At 47.3% G+C, this 15,450-nt stretch overlaps 1 pseudogene; it reads left to right on the forward strand.

Moving 5' to 3' along the window:
• The first annotated feature begins 12,891 nt into the window (after positions 1–12,891).
• Positions 12,892–14,682, forward strand: LOC107276910 (exopolygalacturonase-like; annotated as a pseudogene).
• The last annotated feature ends 768 nt before the right edge of the window (positions 14,683–15,450 follow it).

Raw genomic sequence — 15,450 nt, forward strand, 5'->3', positions numbered from 1 at the left:
ATTCCGGCCAACCCTGACGAGTTCTCGCCGACGTCCTCATTCGCGGAGCTGGCCATGGCGATGGAGGAGATCCCCTCCAAGCATGCCGCCCAGGATGGGCGAGGAAACGTCCAACGGGATCTACATCGGGACGTGTCACGTCCTCGCGTGCGTGAGGTTGGCGCACCCTGATCTTGACCATAAGAAGGTCTTGGATCAAGGGGCCACCGATGACGCGCGTCGGGGTGTGATGGAGGAGGTCGGTGACCTGGGGGAATCCGTGCTCCCCCTTTTTGAAGAGTAGGGTTTTGTTTCCCTTGTACCCCTTAACCAATTATGTTGTAAAACTTTCGTAGGTTCAAACTACCCTTGTGTATGTAGTTGTTTCCTTTGTTTTCTTAGCATGTTGATTCCGAGTACTTTGTTGTCGTTGTAGAGATGTCGATATCGAGGATGTCCAGCAGCGCGGGCAGCATGAGACGCCGGTAATCATTCTGGCACTTGCGCTTTGAGCCGTACGTGCCGCAGGATGATGTCGATCTCTGTCCGCGGAGACGAACATGGCGACGACGTCCTTAGGTTGGTACTTTGGGCTTCACTTCCTTTGCTCTTTTGTTTTGATTGACTTAATTTGCTTTGTTCTCGGGAGAGAAGGACAGCTTGACTCAGTCCTTTCCGTGTTGGGCAGACCTCGAGAGCACGTTGGCCGACCGAGATCGTCGAATCCAGTACTAGAGGACGAAGTTCGAGGTGGCCGAACTCGAGAGGACCATGGTGGAAGTGAAGAAAGACTAAGCCGTGGAAGCCCTCCGAGGTTGCGAGGTGTGCTTCAACTCGTACCTCAAGAGCTGCTGTACGGCAATGGCTGGAGTCTGTAGGGAGCTCTGAGTACCTCGCGGGAATCCCGAGGAGTCAGTGGCCGGATATATCTCGTGGCTGAATGGGGCTTGCACCCAGCTCGAAGGCATCGGCAAGCGCATCGACGAGGCCCTGAAGCAGGAGTGTCATCGATCGAGCCGCTATGCCGGAGGGCATGTGCTGGCCTATATCTGAGATCACCGCCAGCATCTGCACCTCGAGTTCCTCCACGAAGGGTTCTCACGTTCTCGGAGGGCTCCCGCAGAGGTAGACGATCCGGCGAAGTCGATGGCGCCGCTCGCCGAGAAGGTCTTTCAGTCCTATGGATTGGCGTTGGCCGTCCTGGTAGTCTTCGTATCTTGTAGAAAATATCTCGGGGAGACATGTAATATATTTTGGGATATTTACGAATTGTAAGAGGTACTTGTAACACAGAAAAGGAATCTATCTAGCTAAGTTCTCTTACCCTGGATATACTGTGTATGAGTGTTTTCTCATTTTGCGACTCCGATCAATCACTTGAGTCATACACTCTCCCTAGCCCCCAGCCTTGTCGTCGGAGAATCGTTCTCGGAGGATAAGGCTCTTGGACCCTTGACCTGCCTTGGTTGAAAAAGCATTGACCCTAGCCCCCAGCCGTGAAGTTGGAAAATTTAATTTCCGATTACACGGCTTGGTTAATAAGCACGGCGAGAACTCTTATATGACCAGATCTTACATGGCTGTTTGTCTCTACATGATTCGACAAGGCCTTATCCGCTCTGGGCGTCCCCAGCCGAAGTTCCCTTAGGTTCCTCAGAGGCCTCATCAAGACGGCGTAAAGGGACATGTTTCAACGCTAGGTGTCGTCGTGGTAAGGGATCATCGGGAAGGAACACTTCGATCGTAGTCTTTACCTGAAATCAGCTTTATTAAGGTCGTAAGATGTCTTAAAAATATGGATACTATTGATTTATACATAGAATTACATAATTGATCAATGTTCCAGGAATTTACTAACTCGCGACCATCGCCGTCTACAATCTTGAATGCACCTGGCCGCAAAACTTGCGTGATCGTGTATAGTCCTTCCCACTTGGGTGAGAGCTTGTTACACCCTGCTTGGCTTTGAACCCGCCGGAGGACGTAATCGCCGATCGAAGCGTGCGTACTCTGATGCGCTTCTCGTGGTATCGGCGAAGGGCCTGTTGGTAGCTGGCTGCTATGACGGCAACTCTTTCTCGATGTTCCTCGAGTAGATTCACATCGTCGCTTCGCTGCTCCTCTTGATCGTCGTCGGAGTACTTCTGTAGTCATGTGCTGTGATGTCGTAGCTCCGTGGGGAGCATGGCTTCTAAGCCATACACGAGGAAGAAGGGTGTCTCCTTGTTGGACGTTGTCGGTGTGGTACGCACGGCCCATAGGACAGAGGGGAGTTTTTCGACCCACTTCTTGTCGTGTGTCATGAATCTGTCATAGACATGGGTCTTGATCCCTTGTAGTACTATGCCGTTTGCCGTCTCGACCTGTCCATTACTCTGAGGGTGAGAAACTGAGGCAAAGCAGATCTTGACCCCCAATCCGATGCAGTAATCTTGGAAGTCGGCACTGATGAACCGGGAGCCGTTATCTGTTATGATGAGGTGAGGCAATCCATATCTGCAGTATATCCCTTTGATAAACTTAATGGCGTTGTCGGCCTTGATTTCCCCCGTGGGCTTCGCTTCAATCCACTTGGTGAACTTATCGATCGCCACGAATAGGAACCTGTAGCCGCCCTGTCCTCGTGGGAATGGTCCAAGTATGTCGAGCCCCTAGCACGAGAATGACCAAGTAAGAGGGATTGTCTGGAGCGGTTGCGCTGGTAGCCTTGTGTGCTTGCTGTGGAATTGACAGGCTTCACACCGCTGAACCATGTCGCAAGCGTCTTTGAGCGCAGTCGGCCAGAAAAACCCTTGTCGGAAGGCTTTTTCGACTAATGTCTGACCGGCGGCGTGTGACCCGCAGATCCCTTCATGTATGTCGAGGAGGAGATGTTTGCCGTCGACGAACGAGATGCATTTGAGAAGTACTCCGTTTGGCGCCTTCTTGTATAGATCGTTGCCGATCATACAGTAAATCTTGGCTTGTCGGGTTATTTTCTCGGCTTCTGCATCGTCCTCGGGCAACTCGTCACTACTCAGGAACTTGATGACTGGGGTCCGCCAGTCGTCTGTGGTCTCGAAGTCGGCAACAGCGTGTTCTGCCTCTGTAGCCCCCAAGCCGATGTCGGGGACGACTGTGCTATCTTCGTCGTTTGCCTCTTTCACCGATGGTTTTGTCAGGACGTCCAGGAAGGTGCCAGGTTCTAGTGGCTCTCGTCTGGACACACGCTGTGCTAGGCCGTTTGGTTTGATGTTGTCCTTGCAGTATACGTGTCGGACCTCGATCCCATCAAACATTTTCTCCAGCTTCCTGACTTCTGCGAGGTACTTGGATAACTCAAGGCTAGAGCACTTGTAATCTTTGTGCACCTGGTTCGCGACTAGTTCGGAATCCCCTTTCACGATTAGTCGCTTGACTCCTAGTGCGGCTGCTGCTCTTATCCCAGCGAGTAGTCCTTCGTACTCGGCTGTGTTGTTGGTCGCCCTGAAGTTGAGGTGAATTGCATGCTTGAACTGATCTCCTGAAGGGGATGTCAAGATGAACCCAGCCCCTGCTCCTTGGCTATTGAGTGCACCGTCAAACGCCATTGTCCATGTCTCGTTATTGGTCTGACTGTCTGGCCTGTTGTCTGGCATAGTCCAGTCAACTACGAAATCGGCGAGGACCTGGGACTTGATGGCTGTTCGTGGCACAAAGTGAACATCAAATTGGCTTAGCTCGACTACCCATTTCGCGATGCGGCCGACAACGTTTTTGTTTCTCACGACTTCACCAAGAGGGAAGGAGGAAACAACTGTGACTCTGTGGGCTTGGAAGTAGTGGCGTAGCTTTCTTGATGTCATGATTACTGCATAAAGCAGCTTTTGGATCTGTGGGTATCTTGTCTTTGCATCGTGGAGAGCTTTGCTGACGTAATAAACTGGTCTTTGCACCTTTTCTCTCTCGACAATAATGACGGTACTCACAGAATATGGTGTGGCGGCAATATAGAGGAATAATTCTTCGTTAGGTTGGGGGGCAACAAGTACATGGGGATTTGACAGGTAGCGTTTGAGTGCGATGAACGCATCTTCAGCTTCCTGTGCCCACACAAATTTATCTTGTTTCTTCAGCTGAGCGAAAAAGGGTTATCCTCGTTCTCCCATCCTAGCGACGAATCTGCTCAATGCCGCCATGCATCCAGTTAGCTTCTGGACTTACTTAAGTCTTGTGGGCGACTTCATGTTCTCGATTGCCTTGATCTTCTCGGGATTTGCTTCGATCCCTCTTCCAGAGACGAGGAATGCGAGTAGTTTGCCCGATAGTACTCCGAACGTACACTTCTCTGGATTGAGCATGAGGCGATATCGCCGGAGGTTGTCGAACATTTCCCGGAGATCATCGATCAATGAGTCGCTTGTCTTGGTCTTGACAACAATGTCATCGACATAGGCCTCGACGTTGTTCCCAAGTTGATCGTTAAGTGCCCCTTGGACCGTGCATTGGAAAGTATTTCCTACGGTTATTAGTCCAAACGGCATCTTAACGTAGCAGAATACACCAAACGGCGTGATAAATGTTGTCTTTTCCTCGTCCTCTTTTGCCATGCTGATCTGGTGGTGGCTGGAGTAGGCATCAAGAAAGCTTAACAACTCACAACCAGCTGTTGAGTCCACCAATTGGTCTTTTTGAGGAAGAGGGAAGTGATCCTTGGGACACGCCTTGTTGAGGTCGATGAAATCAACGCACATCCTCCACTTCTCGTTGGCCTTGCGCACCATGACTGGATTGGCTAGCCACTCTGGATGGAGGACCTCTCTGATGAAACCAGCTTTGAGAAGCTTGTCGAGCTCTTCTCGTATGGCTTGTTTCCGATCTGGTGCAAATCTCCGCAGTTTTTGTTTTACTGGCTTGATATCGGGTCGCACCATGAGTTTGTGCTCAATCACCTCCCTGGGGACCCCCGGCATGTCGGACGACTGCTAAGCGAACACGTCTGCATTGTCGCGGAGGAAGGTGATGAGCACGAGTTCCTATTTCTCGTCCAGTGACGCCTCGATCTTGACGATCTTGTCGGGGTTGGCACTAGAGAGTGGAGCGATCTTGATTGCGCCATCTGGCTTCGGCGTCTTGTTTGTTTTGCTCACTTTCTTGGGTGGCTCAGCTGTGGCGGGTGGGTTGGGGGTGTGCTCGACCATGTCGAGGCTCCGCTTGTCGCATTGCACCGCCAGCTTCGCGTTCCCTTGAATAGTGATTGTTCCCTTCGGCCCAGGCATCTTGAGTACTTGATACGCGTAGTGAGATACAGCCATAAACTTCGCGAGTGCAGTCCTCCCGATGATGGCGTTATATGCTGTGTCAAACTTAGCAACATCAAAGGTGATCTGCTCTGTTCGGAAGTTGTTTGCTTGGCCGAAAGTCATAGGAAGCGTGATCTTGCCCAATGGCTTGGACGACGACTGAGGGGTAATTCCATGGAAGGGTTGATCAGTGGGCGTCAACTCGCTTCGTGGGTTGCCCATTGCATCCAAGGTGCTGGCGAAGAGTAGGTTGATGGAGCTGCCGCCGTCGATGAGAACCCGTGCAACCTTGATATTCCGAATAGTGGGCTCGACCACGATCAGATATCGCCGTGGGGTGACAACAGTCTTGGGGTGGTCTGCCTCTGAGAATTCAATCTTCTGTTCTGACCACTTCATCTTAGGTGCAGCCCCTGCCATGTCGAATAAACTTCGCGCTCCACTTTCTTGTACTCTCGCTTTGAGGAGTACACCGTGGGACCTCCGAAGATGTGCGAAACATGGAGGTCGGAATCTGGGTATGCTGAGTCCGAGTCCTGAGTAGCAAGTGCCTTTTTGAAGGCGAAACAAGTCTCCAGGGAGTGCTTGTCCGACTTGTGTATAGGGCACCATATTTTATTTGTGTCGTCGCCTTGTGGGTCTGGGTGCTTGGGTGGGTCCGCATATTCTGCTGCGAGGACCTCCGTTTGAGCTTTCTGTTTCCCACTCCTGCGACTCTTCTTCTTGCTTAACTCAGGTGCGTCCTTGGCTGGTTTTTTCTCTCCCCCTGTCTTCGGCTTGTCGTTCTTGCATCTCAGGGCATCGTCCGCATGAGCGCAACGATCGACAATCTCGAATAGCTTGCGAGCAGTCGTGATTCGTCTTGTCGCCAACTCCTGGGTGGTGTAGCAATCTCGGACACCGGATTTGAAAGCGTGGATCATAGAAGCATCGGTGATCTCGGGGATCGTATTTATGCACTCATTAAAGCGCCAAATATAGTCCCGGATTCTGCGTCAATGCGTGTAGGTCGTCCTCGATCGCCTGACGCTTATATGTTCCTTGGAAGTTAGCGACGAATTGCTGCCACAGATCTGCCCATGAAGAAATCGAGTAGGGCGGGAGGTGAACCAGCCATGAACGTGCAGATCCTTTCAACGCCGCCGGCAAATAGTTTGCCAATGCATTATCGTCGGCTACGGCAGCGTAGAGTACTGTGGAATAGACCTGAAGGAACTCCTCAGGGTCGGTGCTTCCATCGTACTTCTCTATCGCTCCCGGTCGAAATCTCTCAGGCCATCGGACATCTCGTAGAGCACGACTGAAAGCCCTACACCCGCCGCTAGGGGTGGTGGGTTGTTGGCGATCATATGTCCTCCGGGGATGTTTGTCCGATGACGAAGATGATGAGGATGATGACGATGACGATGAGTCATTCGGTTCCGGTGTGCGATTACGAGGATGACGCCCGGGTTCTCGAGAATCCTGTCGTCGCCTACCGTTGTTGTCCCGGCGCTGATCTCCGTCGTCGTCATCATTACGGCGGCGCCCTCGACCAGTATCGCCCGGCATCCGCTGTTCGCGATTATCGTGTTCGTGGCGGTTGTGACGACTATCACGGTCTTGGTTCTCGCTCGGATGTCCTCCTTGCTCTTCGTTCTCGCAACGTCGCGAAGAGACGCGATGTCGGGAACGATTTTCGTTGTCTCGCGTGCGTCGTGCTTCTCGGCGGCCATTCAGATGGTCACGGAGATCACTGGTGCCATGAGGCGGAGGGGTGGCTTGACGAGGTGATGCCCGCTGCTTAGGTAGTTCGCCATTGGCACTGCTGGTTGGCGGTTGTTCTGGTGGTACCCTAGCAGCGGCCTCCTCGAACGCGTTGCTGAGGTTGGCCACTGATTCCCGTAGTCGTTCTGTCCACTGTTCGTGATCATCGTTCAGAACTGGATCATAAGGGGTTTCCCTCAGTATTGCGTTGATGGTCCTGATGTGCTGGGCCGGTGTAACCACTTCATCCTCCGCTTCCGTGTTGCTGCCCCTAGACGTGCTGGTCCCATCGATAGCGTACACGTCACGTGGTGTACTTGCCGACGACGAGGCCTGTTCTTCGAGCAAATGTAGAACAGATGGTTCGTGGGGATCGACGTCGATTAACCCAACGAATCGATCTGAGATGGCTGCCGCTCCTCGTTCCTTGTCCGCATCTCTAGGAGAGATTTGTGACTGCTAGACCTTAGGAGGTGGCATCCTCATGGCGCTGAGAAGAACCTTGCAGCTTGAAAGGTCGTGATTCTTCGTCTTGTGGATAGGACAATAGACATCATGGGTTGGAGAAGTACGTTGAATTTCGTGCTCTCTGCAGGCACGGATTTTGGCTTGCACGTCGAGAAAAACCCAGCAAGCTTGCAAGGTGTGTTTTCTGGTTTTGTGGATAGGACACCATGACCTTGTTGCCTCGGAAGTTGTCCTTGTTGGCTCGTACTCCTTGTCGGAAGGACAAGATTGGGCCGCATTAGGATCCTTCTCGGGCTCAGACGTTGTCGATGTTCCGTTTTCCGCTTCTGCGGGAGGATCCTTCGACATGGAGTCTGTTGGGGTCGTAACCACGTCGCTCTCACTTCCGGCCATTACTAGGCCAGTCGAGATCGGCATCGTGGTATAGACCGAGAAGACGATTTCACTGACTTGGGTCTACACCAACATCGTTGAGGTTGAAGATCCTTGGTTGATGCCAGGGTCGACACTGTCGTCGAGAAGGCTTGAAGTCATAGTAGTAGAACCTTGAGCACCAAGTCCCCCTACCTGGCGCGCCACTGTCGACGGGGGATACCCGTAGACCGGATATAGAGGGTATTGGGGTACGCTGGTACGAGGATCTACGTAATACGACATCAATCAAATAGAAGACAAGGATTATACTGGTTCAGGCCCCTTGACAGGTAATAGCCCTAATCTAGTTGGTATGGGATTATATGATGGAAGTCACAGATTACAAGGGGAATAATGGAACTTGATGATACCGACAAGATCGTAGTCGAGTTGGTTCGACTAGATCACCCGGCGACTTGGCTCCTGTAGGCTCCGGCTTCGTAGGCTGTGGTGGATGTGTTGGCAGTGAGATTCGATGCCTTAGGTCCTGCCCGGGGGGTCCCTTTTATACCGCGGATCAGTTGATCTCCAAGTGGGACTCGGAGATATTGGACCCCTCATGATATGGTAACGACCCAGTCTTGTCCGAGTAGGACTCCCTCCATATGTGGACTCCGTTTCTATCTCGTGATAGATTTCCTTAATGTATACAGGAAATATCCGTATACGCGCAAGTATACCGTGTCGGCATATAACGTATATCCAAGGATAAAGGGTATACCTTATCCGTAACCTAACCTGACAGATGTATCCTTGCGCTTACGGATTTATCTGTGACAAATACTAATAGTGACCCTGACGACGGCGACAGTAGAGTCGCAGGATCCGTCGCCGCTTGGTGGTGAGGAGCTGTGGCGGCGGCTTCTGGAGTGGTGGGAATGGGAGCTTCTAGCTAGGGTTTGTGGATTTTGTGTTTTTTGGAATTTTTATTTTTTCTGCCAAATTTTGTTTTCTAATAAGACGCCACAAGCAAAAATTCATTTTTGCACACAATTTGATTGCCTGCCTGGAAAATTTTTGATTTCCACAGATACCTACAGCTAGGCGGGCAAAGCGGCCGCTTGCGAAAATGCGTTTTGACCATATGGAAAAAATAGGTTTTCGTAGTAGTGATACACAAAGATTGATGTTAATACCATCCTGAAAATACCTGAGAAATTGCTAGGTGCTCAGTATTATCAGCCAAGTTGAGCATACAGAACAAATTTAACTTAGCACTACATGATGAATTATTTTACAGTTTTTAGAGAGGTACGAAGAGATACTATATTTTCTGTTGTAAAATTTGGTATATCTTAATACAATGTTTTTTTACAGATTTTTGTACGTTCAAACGAGGACGACGCCTGGTAGTGGTACGTCACGTTATGTGGTGCACGCGTATGATTCAGCCCAATAGCTCATGGACCCCAAGCCCATACGCACATACGTCCTCGTAATTTTCCTTGGAACTGCCTATATATTTGTTGGGTGATTTTTAACAAAAAAAAAAAATCACCCAGATTTTTTCTACCTTTGGATTTCCATCCAACGGACTATAAAAGAAAATAACAAATACATATTTACTTCCACATTATTTTTATCAAAATTACAGTGCACTTACATGTCTTATCAACTGAATTTACAAATGTAATTTTAGTTATATATGACTGTAATTTTATATTTTAAATACTTACATGTCATATCAACTGAATTTACAAATGTAATTTTAGTTATATAGGAGTGTAGTTTTATATTTTTTAAAAAATAACGAATACATAACAACATTTTTATGAAAATTACAGTATACTAAATGTCATATCAACTGAATTTATAAATATAATTTTAGTTATATAGAACTGTAACTTAATATTTTTAAAGGAATATAGTACAATTATAGTGTAATTATACTGTAACTGACATAATTACAGTGTAATTATAGTGTAACTTTGCATGTAACTTTTAAAACACTGATGCTCATACGAAATAGACCTCTCACCCGTATTAAAGTAGTATTATCGTTCAATCACTTTCGTTCTATACCGTGGCAAAGCTAAAAAAGATGCATACGATACCTCACTTGGTTATCAGTGCCTTGCCCTAATCAGGTGCTAATCGGTAGGTTGAAAAAACGTCAAATTTGAAGTAAAAAATTTGACGACAGATTTATAGCAAAACTGTTTTCGTTTGCCTTTTTCTCTGTATCCAAATAAATACTAAAAACCTTGTCAAACATTCTCTGGAAATTCCACCCAAGATAAAAATCTTTGCGTGGAGAATGCTGAATGGTGTAATTCCCTGTAAAGGTATCTTAGCTGACAAACACATTGCAGTCCAAGGTGATTGTCCGGTTTGTTCTTCAGGAGTTGAAGATATCAAGCATATGGTTTTTACTTGTAAAAGAGCAAAGTTGATTTGGAAGCAGCTAAGCATATGGAGCAGAATACAACCGATTCTGGGTTTCGACCGGTCAGGATCTGTCCTGGTGGAGGAGGCGATAAGGAAGGGTGGAAAGGTTTCGCATCTCAATGCTATTGGAATAGCAGAATTGATCTTAACGGGAGCTTGGTATATTTTGTGGGAAAGAAGGCAGTTGGTGCATGGTGAACAAATACAGAACCCTGCTCGGTCGGCAATGTCTATTGCTACCATAACCGCAAACTATATGTTGTCAAATAAGAAAGATAAAACAAAAATTCAGAACGGTTGGAAGAAACCTCCTGAAGAAATGCTAATGATCAATGTTGATGCAGCTTTCGATATTGATTCGGGAAGTGGAGGTACTGGGGTGGTGTTGAGAGATCACTTGGGAGCTTGTGCTGCGGTTTCGCAAGCATTTCTTCCACATGTCCTTGATGCACGATGGCGGAGGCTTTTGCGCTGAGAGATGGGCTGGCCCTAGCGCAACACATTGGTGCTAAAAATTTATAGTACAAACTGATTGTATGCAGGTGGTTTGAATGATGATGGATGAAGGATTTTCTGCTACAGCGGCTATGTCTGTGTTTGATGATTGCAAGCTGATGTGGGATGGTTTTGGTGCAATTTCTATTGAGCACCGTAATAGAAATTCCAATCAGGTGGCTCATGAACTGGCCAGATTAGCATTTAAGACAAAAAAATTCTTGTACTTGGGTCGATGAACCCCCTGGTTGTGTTCTGAATCATCTGGTAAACGATGTAACAATTTTATCCTATCAATAAAGCTAGCCGAATGGCATCCCCCCCCCCAAAAAAAAAAAACCTTGTCAAACATTGGTTCATGAACGTTGCTGCATTTTGTCCTGATTTGTGCCACTGGAAATTTAGAATACTTCCAACTAGGGGTATGCTATACCATGGTCTGAGGTGCAAGTAACATATTTGCATGGGTAAATTACTTAAACTAGGTTCACATCATAATAATTTACTTAACCGGTACCTAAGCCGGGTAACATGATAAGTGTTGAGCGATACAACTAGTATATATCAAAGATTGACTAGAAAAAATACCCGTGCATTGCAATGGGTGAAGGCTATTTTAGTCGTATTATTGTTATATTTTTTTTATCTAAAAAGTATATGGGATTTTTATTTTGATAGTATTGATATCTAATTCGGAATCCTTATTGGGATGATGGTCACATCTTGTATTGGCGTGAATTCTGAAGCAATTAGGAGTTTGACTCTCGTCCTAAGTTAATATGCGAGATTTTTAAAAGGATTTATTATACGACTCCTTATGTATTTCTAAAAGTGAATGACTTAAAAACTGACTCAAATACGGACGATATACCAAAGCATCAGCGGCAACATCTTTAATTTTTATAATAGTAGAGATACCAATACGGAAAGAGAAAAGGAGGCAAAAAGAAAAGAGATTGGAAGGAGAGGAGAGGATCAGAATGACCGAGAGAAAAGAAAAGGAGAACAAGAAAAAGAAGAGAAAAAAATGTGGGGAGGGGCACGTGCGGTTTCGAGTGGAGGCGCAGACGATGGTGTTGGCTGATTGGGTTAGGTTAGACTAAGAGGAAGGTGCATAATAGTTATTTTAGACTCGCGTCGAATTGGATACAGGCGACAGACAACCAACTAAAAAGCAAGTCTAACACGGATGACGTACTAAAATTTCAGCAGAAACATCTTTAATTTTTATAATAACTAGAAAAAAGCCCGTGCGTTGTAACGGGTGAATGCTATTTTAATCTTATTGTTGCTATACGGTTTAGTTAGGATGAAATTCACCGTGGGAATTCACTTGGATTTTTTTTAGAAAATCATAAGCTGCAATTAGGAGTCTGACTTTCATATCAAATTAGCATGCAAGTTATTTTAAAGAGATTTCTTATATGATTCTTTTTTATTTCCAGAAGCAAATGAATTTAAAATCCGACTCAAATACGGATCTATATTTTCAAAAGCGAACGGAATTTAATTGACTCTAAAACGGATGACGTACCAAAATATCGGCAAAAATATTTTCAATTTTTATAATAGTAGAGATAGAGATTATAATAAGTAGAGATTAGAAAAAAAAATTAATAAACGCTATGAGCCTAGAAAAGGTTCCGTGTGGGATCAGGACTTGAGACGTTAATTAAGAGACCGTTGCATCGTACAGCTATCGTAACACATAATCGTATGTATAGGAGCGCCGAAGAAAATTTACGTTAAAAATTTTGGTAGGTTTAAGGACTGTAAAATTTCTCCTACATCATAAAACACATTTTGACAAAGTAAATGAGGCATTTAAAAACTGGTCAATCTGCCTGCAAATCAAAGCGCCGGCGGCAAGCCGTAACACTGACGGCATCCGCGTTTCAGCTTCTGAGCTATGAAGACAATGCATCAAAGGAGGAAGTTACAAGCAGTAAAAATGCTAGTATTATGTTTGGCTGAGTAACTAAGGGCTATATTAAGCACGCCATCAGTTTTTTTGAGGTTACACAATTGAATTAATGCTCCTGGAATTAACAGAGACTAGTTCTTGTTTAGGCTACGTATATGTTTTTCTATATGATGTACATATGAAGCTTCCTTCTCACATTACTCTGATCTGGCAGCCATGACAACCATCCTCAAGGTGTTTACCCTGCACCTGTTCATTATGCTTCACGGCGTCCATGGACACATCTATGATGTAACTGAGTATGGAGCAGAGCCGAGCAACATTGACAACAAAGATGTAAGCGCGTTGCTTCTTAATATTCCATAATCCTTTTAATTCCATCTCGAATTCCATCGCATGAACCATTGATATGGTTTCCCGAAAATTAATTTGCAATGAAGAAATTGTACGAAATATGGGTAGAAATATCTTGTTCCAAAAGAAATATGAACGTGTTTGGTACCTTGTATACGTGAAGGCTTTCTTGGCTGCTTGGCGCGCGGCATGTGGCTCCGCGGCGGGCAACGCGACGCTCCTGATCCCCGAGGGCACCTTCGCCGTCAGCACCGTCGAGTTCTCCGGGCCGTGCAAGAACGGCCGCTCGCCTCTCGCGGTGGTCGTCGACGGCGTTCTGCATCCGTGCGCCGGCGGCTGCCACCGGAAGTCCGGTGACGACGATGTCTGGATCACGTTCAGCGGCGTCAGCAACCTCCTGGTCACCGGCGCCGGCACCCTCGATGGACGTGGCGGCGAACACGGACACAGCAATGGCGGCGGCAAGTCCAAGACGACGACGGTGAGAGAGATTTTCTTTAATTTTCTTGTGAAACGAAATGGCGAGGTTGACGACGACGACGACGAATACACACATATGGCGAACATTTGTGCAGACCCTGGAGCTGGACAGCGTGGCGAACGCGACGGTGAGGGGCCTGAGGTTCCTGAACAGCCGGGGCTTCCACCTCAACCTCCACCGGAGCAGCCACGTCGCGGCGGAGCGCCTCCGCATCGAGGCGCCGGCGGCGAGCCGCAACACGGACGGGATCCACGTGGGGCTGTCCAGCCACGTCACCGTCGCCGACTCCCTCGTCGGCACCGGCGACGACTGCGTCTCCATCGGGCCCGGGTCCTCCGGCGTGGTGATCGCCGGCGTCGCGTGCGGGCCGGGCCACGGGATCAGCGTGGGGAGCCTCGGGAGGGAGGAAGGCGAGGGCGACGTGCGCGGCCTGGTCGTCAGGAACTGCACCGTGGTGGGCACCACCAACGGGCTCCGCATCAAGACGTGGCCCGGGTCGCCGCCGAGCCGCGCGTTCAACATCACGTTCAGGGACATCGTCATGTCCAACGTCTCCAACCCCATCATCATCGACCAGCATTACTGCCCCCACGCACACTGCTCCGACATCGCCAAGGTAGTATATATATACCACAAAGTCTCTCATATATGTGACAGGTATAGGGCCTCGTCACAGTGGTCAGTGATGACAAAATCTCATCTCTGATGGATGAACGGGTTGGTCAGTGACTAAACATGATATGTTTTGACGTTGATCGGTCACAGATGATCCGTCACGGATGGCTGGATCTGTAGTATATACCATGACCGTATAGATCATAAGTTAGGTCCCATTCTTTTCTTGAACAAGATCGAGTTGAATGAAGATTAAGATTTTCGTTGTTTTGCAGCCGTCGCTGGTGCAGATCAGCGACGTGACGTACGAGAGGATCGAGGGGACGTCGAGCAGCAGGGTGGCGGTGCAGCTGCTGTGCAGCGAGGACCGGCCGTGCAGCGGGGTGCGTTTCGACCGCGTGAACCTCAGCTGCGGCAGGGAGCGGTGCGGCTCCAAGTTCAGCAACGTGGAGGGGACGAAGCCCACCTTGGTGGCGGCGGATGAAGCAGCAGCATTCGGCCCCGGTGCCGTTCCTCCTCCCGACCAAGATGCCGATGTCGTTGAGTCCCAACACTGAACAATTCCAAGTAGTCCAGTGAGTTTAATTTGTTGCTCTAATGGAGTGTGAGATAGGGAATGGGAAGGAAATGAATTGAAAGAACGGTTTTGATTTCTAGGGCAGTGTTTGAATGATGACGTGGATCATGGAAGCCAGTAACTTCTGCAATGGAACAGTATCGAAGCTTTCACTGTGTTTGCATTTAAAAAAGTAAATGGTATTCTCGATAACGCTTCTTAATAAAAGCTACATGTAAAAATGTAGTATTAAAGTATTATTAATATAGGTATTTAGGTAAAGGGTAAAAAGATAAATTTTACCGGAGCACTTATATTGACCCCCCAAACTTATTTTTCTTTTGCTCGTTTTACACCGTGAACTACTAATAACGATTCACTTTGCTTTCTAATGCTGTTTCCCATTTTCATTTGTCTCTATATAAAGTCATATTTTGCACGCTGAAATTCGGAAAGAATGATAGATGCATTAGAACTGGCATGATCAATATTTTTTTTTAGATTTTTTTCTCACTGTTCGAATAGATTGGAAACACTTAAAACTGATTTAAACATCAAGATTTTAAAGTTTAAGGAAACAGTCATAAAAAATTCAAATACTTTTGAACAGAGATAATGTTGTACAACTTGGATAAAGCTTAACATAAAAAGTGAAATATTCTTAAGGGCTAAAATGAACCATTTTCTATCGTTGGTAAAAGGAACCTAAAAATAGTTTAGAGGATTAAGTGATCTAATAAAATAGTTTGGAGAAGTAAAATTGACTTTT

Source organism: Oryza sativa, chromosome 6 (assembly GCF_034140825.1).
Source record: "Oryza sativa Japonica Group chromosome 6, ASM3414082v1".
Taxonomy (NCBI): Eukaryota; Viridiplantae; Streptophyta; class Magnoliopsida; order Poales; family Poaceae; genus Oryza; species Oryza sativa.